The sequence below is a fragment of the Oryctolagus cuniculus genome, chromosome 1 (genome assembly GCF_964237555.1).
Source record: "Oryctolagus cuniculus chromosome 1, mOryCun1.1, whole genome shotgun sequence".
Lineage (NCBI taxonomy): Eukaryota > Metazoa > Chordata > Mammalia > Lagomorpha > Leporidae > Oryctolagus > Oryctolagus cuniculus.
Genome location: NC_091432.1, coordinates 113691453 through 113702782, shown reverse-complemented (window position 1 = coordinate 113702782; position 11330 = coordinate 113691453). Strand labels below are relative to the sequence as shown.

At 47.1% G+C, this 11330-nt stretch overlaps 1 long non-coding RNA gene across 9 annotated transcripts in view; it reads left to right on the top strand.

Moving 5' to 3' along the window:
- Nucleotides 1-363: 363 nt before the first annotated feature.
- Nucleotides 364-11330, top strand: part of LOC103349194 (uncharacterized) — a 43153-nt gene continuing 32186 nt past the window's right edge. For 5 of the 9 annotated variants that reach the window (XR_011378209.1, XR_011378193.1, XR_011378196.1 and 2 more), the window contains exon 1: nt 10432-10670. This is a non-coding gene — a long non-coding RNA (uncharacterized lncRNA). Of the gene's footprint in view, nt 9400-9433; nt 9740-10431; nt 10671-11330 lie in introns of those variants that run through there. The other 4 variants (XR_011378208.1, XR_011378194.1, XR_011378195.1 and 1 more) reach the window with 4 other exon arrangements.

Genomic DNA, 11330 nt, shown 5'->3' with positions numbered 1-11330 from the left:
TTTTCTGTGTCTTCATGGCTCAATTTAGGTAGGTTGTATGTGTCCAGGAATTTATCCATTTCTCCTAGGTTTCCCAGTTTGTTGGCATACAGCTCTTTGTAGTAATTTCTGATGATTCTTTTTATGTCTGGTGTCTGTTGTTACATTTTCTTTTTCATCTCTAATTTTATTAATTTGGATCTTCTCTCTCCTTTTTTGGTTAGTTGGCATACAGCTCTTTGTAGTATTTTCTGATGATTCTTCTTATGTCTGGTGTCTGTTGTTACATTTTCTTTTTCATCTCTAATTTTATTGATTTGGATCTTTCCTCTCCTTTTTTGGTTAGTTGAAACAATGGTGTGTCAATTTTGTTTATTTTTTCAAAAAACCAGCTCTTCATTTTGCTGATCTTTTCTATTTTTTATTCAATTTTGTTGATTTTTCTCTAATTTTAATTATTTCTTTTCTCCTACTAGTTTTGGGTTTGGTTTGCTGTTGTCTTTCTAGATCCTTGAGATGCACTGACAGCTCATTTATTTGGTGCCTTTCCAATTTCTTCTTGGAGGCATCAGTTGCTATAAACTTTCTTCTTAACACTGGTTTTGCTGTATCCCATAAGTTTTGATATGTTGCATTGTCATCTTCATTCGTTTCTAGAAATTTTTTGATTTCTCTTTTCATTTATTCTATGACCCACTGTTCGTTAAGGAGCATGTTGTTCAGTCTCCAAGTGTTTGCATATGCTCCAGAGATTCCTGAGTTGCTGATTTCCAGCTTCACTGAGCCGTGGTCCGAGAAGATGCATGGTATGATTTTGATTTTTTTAATTTTCTAAGATTTGCTTTATGGCCTAGCGTGTGGTCAATCCTAGAGACAGCTCCATGCCTTCTGAGAAGAATGTGTTTTCTGCAATTGTAGGATGGAAAGTTCTGTATATCTCAGTTCCATTTGGTCTACAGTATTGATTAACTCTGCTGTTTCCTCACTGATTTTCTGTCTGGTTGATCTGTCCATTGCTGAAAGTGGGGTATTGAAGTCCCCTATTACTATTGTATTTGAGTCTTTGTCTCCCTTTAGATCCCTTTACATTTCTTTTAAATATCCAGGTGCCCTGTCATTAGGTGTTTATATGTTTATGATAGTTACATCTTCCTGATGAATAGATCGTTTATTCATTACATAGTGCCCATCTTTGTCTATTTTAACAGTTTTTGTTTTAAAGTCAATTTTGTCTGATTTAGGATGGCTATACCAGCTCTCTTTTGGTTTCTGTTAGCGTGGAATATCTTTTTCCATCCTTTCACTTTTGGTCTGCATGCATCTTTGTTGGTGAGATGTGTTTCTTGTAGACAGCAAATAGATGGGTTTTGTTTTTTAATCCATTCAGTCAGTCTGTGATTTTTAGCTGGAGAGTTCAGGCCATTTACATTCAAGGTGACTATTGATAAAAAATGATTTTGCCCTGCCATTTTCCCATAAATATTCCTTTTTTTTTTTACTTTGGATTTCCTTTATATTTTTTACTGGGAGATTTCCTTCCTTTACTTTCTTTTGTAGTGATGACCATGTTTCTGTGTTTCTGTGTGCAACACATTCTTAAGCATCTTCTGTGGGGCTGGACGGGTAGTGGCAAATTCTCAAATTTCAGTTTGTCATGGAAGGTCTTTATTTCACCTTCATTCATAAATGAGAGCTTTGCAGGGTACAGTATTCTGGGTTGACAGTTCTTTTCTCTTAAGGCTTGGAGTATAGCTTACCGTTCTCTCCTATCCTGTGGGCTTTCTGATGAGAAGTTATTTTGACCAGATAGTGATATGGCCAAGAGCTGTGTACAGACTTTAATATTAGAGGCTCAATTCACGAATAAGCATCCAAATACCCATGAAAGTAGAAAGATAAGATTTATTTACAAAGACTCCTGTCCGTTAGAAACTTACAACCACAGCACCAGAATAAAGCATCATGGGCAACACATGTAGCATTCAGGAAGCAATCAGTATCCCCTTCATTTGTTTTTCTTTTTACTTTTATATCCTTTCCTTATGTAACCCGTTACCTGACCTTAACCTTAGCAGTGCTTGCAAATCGGCCAGAAGCAAATGTTTTTAAAGTTGTCTGTGAACTGGCCTGCCCAGGGCCGTATTTCCACATAACTTGGTTAGAACATTGTTTGGAAGAACAGAGGACTCCCTCTATTCCCCAAACAGACTCTGTGCTCACCCAAGGTTGTACAGGCTCAACTCCTTATCTTGTTTACTTCTTGTCCTTGAGTCAAACTTTTTCTTTCTACTTTTAACAGTACTTTTTCATTCTCTTTACAGAAGTCCACTGTGAGTCTAATTGGAGATCCTCTGAAAATAATCTTGTATTTCTCTCATGAACATTATAGAATCTTTTCTTTGTGTTTCACTTTGGAGAGTTTGATTACAATGTCTCATGATAAAGATCTTTCTGGTCATGTCTATTAGGAGTTCTATGTGATTCCTGTACTTGGCTGTCCCTTTCTTTCTCCAAATTAGGGAAATTTTCTGTTATTATTTCACTGAAAAGGCCTTCTAATCCTTTCTCTCTTTCCATGCCTTCAGGAACTCCTAGAACCTGTATGTTGTGTCATTTGATAGTATCCTGTAGATTACTAACAGTGTTTTTAGTTTTCTAATTTCTTCTTCATATTTGATCTGACTGTAAAATTTCATGTGCTTTGTCTTCTAGGTCAGATATTCTTTCTTCTGCTTCACCGATTTTGTTGTTAAGGCTTTCCACTTCATTTTTTATTTGTTCTATTGAATTCTTCATTTCCAAGATTTCATTTTGGTTTCTCTTTAAGATCTTTGTGGGGGAAATTTTCTTTCATGTCATGTATGGATTTCATTAGTTCGTACATTTGCTTCTGATTGCTTATAAGTAATCCTATGATCAAATTTTTAAGTCCATTTCTGGCATTTCTTCAATCTGATCATCTTCACAATCTAGTATTGAAGTGTTGTGTTCTTTTTTGGGGGTGTCATGTTGTCTTCCTTATTCTGGTGTCTTGAATTGGTGTTTGTTATTCAGCATTTTTGGAGATCCTTGATGATTTCTTCTTTATTTTTTTTCCTCTGTGGAGGCTTTTATCTTTGGACTAAGTCTGTGCGAATTAGTGGAGTGTCTGCTTTCAGGGAATATCTAGAGGCATGTGGTGGGTGTGTCCAGGGAGCTCTGTTTAGTTCTCCAGAGTGAAAGGCATGTCTGAGGTGGCACACCCAGGTTTGGTGTGTTGACACACACTCTCTCTCGCTCTGTTTTTTTTTTTTTTTAATCAGAAGGGAGGTTTGTTCTTGCCTGTTGGTGTAGACTCAGCTGTATTCCTATCCCCAAAGGAAACCAGTGGCTGGGCATTAGCCCCAGTGGGTTTATTATTCGTCCATTCTGCCACAAGGACCACAAAAAGGATCTGTGCAGTCCTCAGTGTAACCTCAGATTCCCCAGCACTGTCTCTCGCCAGATAACCAGGGAGCCCTGATCATGTGGAGCCCCACAGTGACTGCCCAGTGTCCCAGCCACAACCTGAGTCCTCCCACACAACCTCAGTGTTTTCACAGTCCTGGCACACAAGCCTCCCACAGTCACAAGCACCCAGTCCCCTGTCTGTTCTCCCCACCAGACTCAGGAGTCTCCATTTGGCTGGTAGCTGAGTGCTGACATGAACTGTCACAGCTGTTACATATGTCCAAAGTGGCACCTGTTCTTGTCAGCTTGTTACGTAGGATGCAGTTGTAGGGTTGTTGGGGAGAGAGAAAACGTGCCCCCTTCTTCGTTTTTTCTCCTCTAGTTTGGCAGGTACACTATCACCCATGGGGCTCCAAGCTGGATTCCCTCTAGGCTCTTCCTGCAGCTTTTAAACCAGTGGGCTGCTGCAGTCTGGTCCCAACTCACTCTCCAACACTGTTGTGGAGGCTTGCGGCTGCTGGCGTCCTGAGTTGTACGTGTCTTTGCCCTCCATGTAGGTCCACTGTGTCCCTCCAATATGTGTAGAGTTTCCTCTGCTGTTTTCTCCTAACTCCTCACTGAGACTGCACGCTTTCTACTTTTTAAAAACTGTCTTCTCCTCAACCAGAACAGCAGGCTCCCTCCCTATTCCACCATCTTAATCCTCTCCTGAAACTGTATTTCTTATACTTACTAATGTATTTTTTATACTTACTAATATCCATTGGACAAGAGAAGGAAGTTTTAGAAAGACTGTGTTGATTGATGTGTTGGACCAGTGAATTCAGGTCAAGGAGCCTGTAGTCATGGTAGTTTGCCAGGTCTGCCATAACAGATTACCACAAACTGAGTGGCTGGTTCTAGAGGCTATAAGTTCAAAGTCAATCTGTCAGCAAAGCAATGCTTCCTGGAAAGGCTCCAGAGAAGAATACTTTCCTGCCTTGTCCTTGCTTGTAGGGGCTGCTGGCAACCCTTGGCATGCCTTGCCTTGAGACTACTGGACTTGTCTTTCCCTTCATTTCCTGTGGGCTCCCTCCTTGTGCATCCATGTCTCTGTATTCAAATTTCCCTCTCCTTATTATGGCAGACACCAAGCCATTGTTTCACCAATCCCTTATGATCTAATCTTGCCTTGATTTACAAAGATCCTATTTCCAAATAAGATTACATACACAGAGGAAGGCAGAATTAGGACCTGAAAGTGTTTTGGGAGCAGATGGCACAATTCAGCCTCATGCAGTGTTAAGAAATCAGTGGCACCTTTTGAAGATGTTTTAGTCACATAATGAGAGCAAACCCAGGGGAGATGTCCCCCAAGGAATTAGAGATGAAGATATCAGGACAAAGTGTTCTTCAGGGGGAAGAAAGAGGAGATTGACAGAACTTGTGTGGGATACAGAGTTCAAAAATCACTGTGGTATCAAGGCTGTGTTAATCCACTCTTGTTACCTTAACCAAAACACTCCAAGAGGAACTATAGTTTGGAGGTTACAGTTCTTGATCAAGTGGCTGCACATATGGTCAGGTGTCTATGGAGGCTGGTCATGGTGGGTTTGGAGGACTGGTCATACAATGAGCAGAGAAAGAGAAGTGAAGCTGAACTTGAACTCAAAATAACGAACCCTTGCAGGCTCACCATACGAGTTCTGTGCACTGTTGGCATGGGTGGGGTGATGGCATTCTTCAGCAAGAGGCACCAGAGACAAGTTTCAGTGAACATGTCCGCTGTGGGGAGCAACTCGGACTAGACTAAGTTACTGGAATTAAGACTTATTCTATGCATCTGCTCTCCCACAATATGGCTCTGGGAGAGGAGTAAACAGCTTCTACACAGCTGCTTCTCACCAACTTGACAAGCTGCAGGAGCTGCTCCTGATTGGAGGAGAGCAGCGTACTCGGTGTGTGGGTAGCAGAGTTGGGATTGGTGGAAGAGGACTATAAAGGAGGAGAGAGACAACATGCACCAGGAACATCTAAGGGGAACATCTGAATAACATCTGAGCAGCCCCCGAGAGAGCCGGCCGGCGGTGTGCCACTCCCCCGCGGAAGTGGGGAAAGTGGCAGGGGGAACCGCCCTTCCACGGAGGTGGAAGGATCGGTAGCCAACCCGGGAAGAACCAGCAGCAAACCCGGGGAGGGCCGAGCAGACAAAAGAACAGCGCAGGGTCCTGTGTCGTTCCTCCACGAAGAGGGGGAGCGACAGTCCGATTTATTAACGAGCAAGCACACCTTTTAAAGGTCAGGCAGAGGGGACAAAGAGCAGGCAGAAGGGGCATAGCTAATTCAGGGCAGCACTAATTCTATAGGATAGAGGCAATATTGGTGCTGCTGTGCTTCTCCAACCTGCTTGAAGGTCACATAGGCTACTGTAGCTTTCCTGATGGGCCTGGCCACACCCAGGAGCAGTTTACCTGGTTGGGGATGAGGGAAATGTGCCTGGGGCTCCTGACACCTGCCAGCAGTCAGGCTAACTACATGGGCTAGGCAGGCATACTCCCCGGTAGGCACAGGATCACCCACAAACTGTCTTGCTAGAACTGCCCTCCAAAAGGCACACCCCAACAACATAAAGACCACCTAGCAGCCCTACCTCCTAGCAGCCACAAGTACATCAAGTCACCACCATGAATCCATTAACAACTAATATTAAGACCTTAAAAGTTAAACATCTGCATGAGTTTTGAGGAGACAAGACCTGCTCAACCCGTAATAGAGGGCATTTGATTGTTTATGGTTTTTAGTCATTTTACCATGAATCAAATATATGATATAGTTAATCAATTGGAATTAGACTTTAAGTGAGAAGCTATAAAATCTAAGATGAAGATGGGTCAATATTTATATAATGAGGGAGGAGGGAGAAGATTTCTGAATATGACATCAAAGAGAGAAAGCTTTGACAGTATAAAACTGAAAATTGGGAGGGAGGGGCTGACATTATGACTCAGTGGGTAAAGCCCCAACTTGTGACACTGGCATCCCTTAAGAGTACTAATTTGAATCCCTGCTGCTCCAGTTCTGATGCAGCTTCCCGCCTGGGAAAGCAGGAGAAGAAAGTCCAAGTGTAGAATCCCAGATAGAATTTCAGACTCCTGGCTTCAGCCTGGTCCAGCTCCAGCCATTGGGGCTATTTAGGGAGTGAACTAGAGGATGTCTCTAACTCTGCCTGTTATAAACAAATAAATCTTAGAAAAACAACTCTGAAGTATAACTTTTAAAACCCCATACACAAAGTAAAAATAACCTAAAAATAAACATTGCAGTATGTTTGTGTATTGATTTTAGATATGTTCTTAATATTTTACAAACCAATAGGAAAAGACAATCTCTCCAATAAGAAATGATAAAAGGATAATAATAGTCAACTCAGAAGAAAACATTATGAAAAGGAAGAAAGGAAAGGAAGAAGGTAAAAGGGAGGAAGGAGAAAGGAAAGTGAATACGATTTCTGAATGATTTAGGAAGGCAGAAGGATGCCCAGACAAGGGCCAAGCCTCCCAGAGGGACTGCTCTTTCCACAGCTCTCAAAGCTGAAATGCCAGCGTGGAAAGACCGCAGACATTGGATAGGGCCTGGTCAGGAACTCGGCAGTGCAGTCAGCAACCCGGCCTCCTGGAGGCCTCGCCCAGGCCACCTCTGTGACCCCCGACAGGGCCTGGTCCCTGGGCCATTGCCATTGTGCGGTGGGCCTTTGGGGCAGGACACAGTTGCCGGCAGGACCTGGAGTTCCCACGGGACCTTTTGACAGTGGGATCCAGGTAACGTGCAGGTTGGGGGGGTCACAGGGTCTCCTATGCCCAGCACACGGCTCAGAGCCCTGTCACTTAGGACAACCGTGAAGCACTGGTCACTCATTGGGGTGACCTTGTAACTCTCTGAGTCACTTCCCCATGGAACTTCTCAGAGGCACTGCATGTGTGACGTGAGCACCTGCTGGAGCCCACGCAGCCCAGTTCTGTGCCAGGAGGGTTCAGATCAGCAAAGGAGCTGTAATCCGTCTTGGGGGAGCATGCGTGTAAGCTCTGATCTGGAAGAAAGGTCACTCATTAAGCCCCGCTGCCCCTTCTCTACCCCTTCTCCTGGTGGAAGAGAAGCTGACCGGGGTTGGGGAGGGCCCCATCCCACTGCTTCCCAGGGAAAGGGCAGACAGTCCTGTTTCCTCAGGCAGCCTCCAAAGCTGCTTTCTCCTCCCACATGCTTTGCACAGGCAAATTGGGATGTCATAGTGCTGCCAGGGGCCATATTGACCTGAACAGGTTGGAAAAAATCCCAGTGTGGGCCTCACACTGGATGGTCAAGACAACAGTAGCATGGGTGTCCAGCCAGGCTCCACCTGCAAGGGTTGGACTGCAGAGCAGGTGATCCTGCACCCCATGAGGTCAAATCACCGTTGACAATGGGGAGAACATTCCATATGGACACGGACAGCTCTGCTGAAATGCACAGCTCTGTAGACTGGGACCTCCCTGCTGTGCCAGAGACCTCAGACTCCTAACCTCCTGTGCCTGTGCCACTGAGGATGCTTGGAGACTCTCCCTCCCTCTCCCCCTGGACCAACCTCTGGGATCCATCACTCTATGCTCTACTTTCATCAGGTCAACCTCTCTGTGCCCTGCTCCAGCGTGCCCTGCTCCAGCCACAGGCTCAGCCCGAAGTCCGCCAGCTTGATGGTCATGTGCTTGTCCAGCAGCAGGTTGCCCAGCTTGAGGTCCTGGTGCGCCACGCGCTGGGCATGGCAATAGCTCATGGTGGCCAGCGCCTGGCCAAACAGGGCCCTGGCCTCATCCTTAGCCAGGCTGCCCTGCTCTAGCACGTAGCACTGGAGCGAGCCCCTGGTCGCCAGCTCCATGACCAGGAACAGGTGCGTCCTCGTGTGCCGCTCCTCCAGCAGCCGCACGATGTTGTCGTGCCTCAGGCTCCTCAGGATGGCCGCTTCCCCCTGCTCGGACAGCGGGCTGCTGGGAGAGGCGTCTCACAGGATCTTCGCTGCCACGTACTTGCCCGATGCCAGGTGCTGGGCCAGCTTCACCAGGCTGAAGCCGCCCCGGCCGAGCACGCCCACGAAGCAGTACCCGTCCAGAGCAGGATGGACGTCCAAGGTGCCTTCCATGCCGCCGGTCACCTAACTACGCTCTCTCGACTCCCTAACCCGCTTGACACACGCTAGCTAATCACCGACCCTCACTGCACTGCCTACAACACAAAGGGACCACGGGGGCCTGACTGCCCAGCTGACTAAGACACAGCACCAGCTACTCTCACTACTCTAGAGGCAAAGCCGCAAGACTATCTCAATAAAGCAGAAAACAACAAAGAGGAAAAGCCACTAAATCCTCGAACGCTGATACTTCTGAGCGTGCTAGCTGACTAGAGTGGGGGAAGCAAAAATAAAGAAAACTGCAAAATAAGGCCAAATGGGCAAAACAACAACGAGGAGGAAAACAACAAACTAAACAAAACAGGAAAAAGCAAAAACCAAACAGACCCAGAAACAAACAACCAAGAAAAAGCACAAGCAACACCAACGAGCGCAAAGGCTGGTTAGATGGGTCCTAGTTACGCAGATCACAAAAGAGTGCTCTCTGGGTAAGGCGGATGAAAACCCAGGCCCCGCAGCGGCCATATATACTTTTTGGGGGCTCACCTCACATAGTGGCGCCTTATGAAGTCAGAGCGAGAAACGGACCAATCCCAGCCCAGCCAGGGGCTCTGTAATAATACGACTTTCCTAACAGTGAGGCATTATGAAGTCAGAGCAAGAAATTGACCAATCACGGCTGCAGATAATTCACGGGGGGTTTCGCAGGAATTTTATAATTAAATTAAAAAGATACCCTAAAAGCTTTTGCCTTTGATTGGTGATAGGGATTAATACTTCATTTTTGAGAAATTCAAACCTGTAGGAGGCCTCAGTGGCCTTCAATTTCTAGTTTAAAAAATGATAAAATGATGGTAAGTTGGGTCTTTTGAAGATCTCCTAGTGTCTCCACTTAGTATATCCCCTCCTTTGCCTTTACCCTCTGAGTGATTGGTCTGTGAGTGATGGAACAACTTCTCTGGCCTCAGTAAACTCAACACGTGTTCTGTTGCCCAAGACACCGCCAGGTACACTGTCCGCATCTCTAGAGCTGAGAGGAAGGTGGCTTTGTCACCCTTTCCCCTAAGTCATGGTCAGATTTCTCGGCAGAAACCCCGAAGCCCAGAAGGCAGTGCGGTCCGTGCAGTCCAAACAGGGAAGGCCCAGTCAGTGGCAGCCGAGAAAGCTACATCCTCCGAGACTGTCCTCCGCCTGGTAGGGAGGACTCGAGGCTCTGCCAGGCACTTGGGGTTTTTCCCCTACTGTGACAACAACAACCAAAACTCCTGGCTCCCGCCTTCAGCCTGGCCAAGGCTTGGAGGTCATTTATGGGGTGTATCAGAGCTTGGAGGAGCTTCCTCCCTCTCCCTCTCCCTCTCCCTCTCCCTCTCCCTCTCCCTCTCCCTCTCCCTCTCCCTCTCCCTCTCCCTCTCCCTCTCCCTCTCCCTCTCCCTCTCCCTCTCCCTCTCCCTCTCCCTCTCCCTCTCCCTCTCCCTCTCCCTCTCCCTCTCCCTCTCCCTCTCCCTCTCCCTCTCCCTCTCCCTCTCCCTCTCCCTCTCCCTCTCCCTCTCCCTCTCCCTCTCCCTCTCCCTCTCCCTCTCCCTCTCCCTCTCCCTCTCCCTCTCCCTCTCCCTCTCCCTCTCCCTCTCCCTCTCCCTCTCCCTCTCCCTCTCCCTCTCCCTCTCCCTCTCCCTCTCCCTCTCCCTCTCCCTCTCCCTCTCCCTCTCCCTCTCCCTCTCCCTCTCCCTCTCCCTCTCCCTCTCCCTCTCCCTCTCCCTCTCCCTCTCCCTCTCCCTCTCCCTCTCCCTCTCCCTCTCCCTCTCCCTCTCCCTCTCCCTCTCCCTCTCCCTCTCCCTCTCCCTCTCCCTCTCCCTCTCCCTCTCCCTCTCCCTCTCCCTCTCCCTCTCCCTCTCCCTCTCCCTCTCCCTCTCCCTCACTGGCACTCTCTTTTCCCCTCTTCACACTCACACAAATAGAATACAACTTAGAAAAGAGGGACTCCCTGCTTCAACTCCTCAGGACCTGCACAGCCCAGAAACGACGAGACTTGGCCGCATCACAGCCTCGGATCTGTCTCCTTAAGACAGCCTCGTGCTGAGCCCTCAGGACCAGTGTTTCTCCGGAGGAAGCCACAACCTCCTCTCAGGTAGGCAATGAGCCCGGGAACCCCGCCCCACACAGCAGGTGAGCGGTGTCTCCTGCAGTTCTTGAGGAGCCCCCAGGGCCCAGCACAGCCAAGAACACGTGGTGGTCCCTCTGCACCGACTGCCCAAGCCCTCTTGGAAGAGGAGCCCTCCCTGGGGAGATGACCCCTCCTCTGGTTGCCCAGGGACATTGCACGGTGCGATTTCTCTGTGATTTCTTGCAGTGCTGGTCCCTGCCTCAAGGCTGGGAGGAAAGAACCAGCACCCCAGGAATTCTGACTACAGTTTTATTAAATAAGCTGAAAGAACAATAGAGTATGAAGACTTTGGGGACTGTTTTCCATTCAGCATGGATGAAAACTCATCGTCCTAATAAGGTTTAAGCTCTCAAAGTCAGAATCACAAGTTTAAAACCAGCAGGTTGATATAATCTAAATATGAAAACCCAAGTTATTTTCAGCCGAGAAATCTACATCCTCCAAAACTGTCAGTACAACAGTAGGCAGGAATGGAGGAGTTCCTAGACATCTTGCGTTGAAGGCTTTTGTAACGAAATACCTTGACCTCCTAGCCTCCCCAACTCTTAATACTGTGGCATCGAGCTTGAAGTTTCCATGTGAAGTTAGGAGGGGTGTGGACATTTGCCACCGCTGCACCTGCCC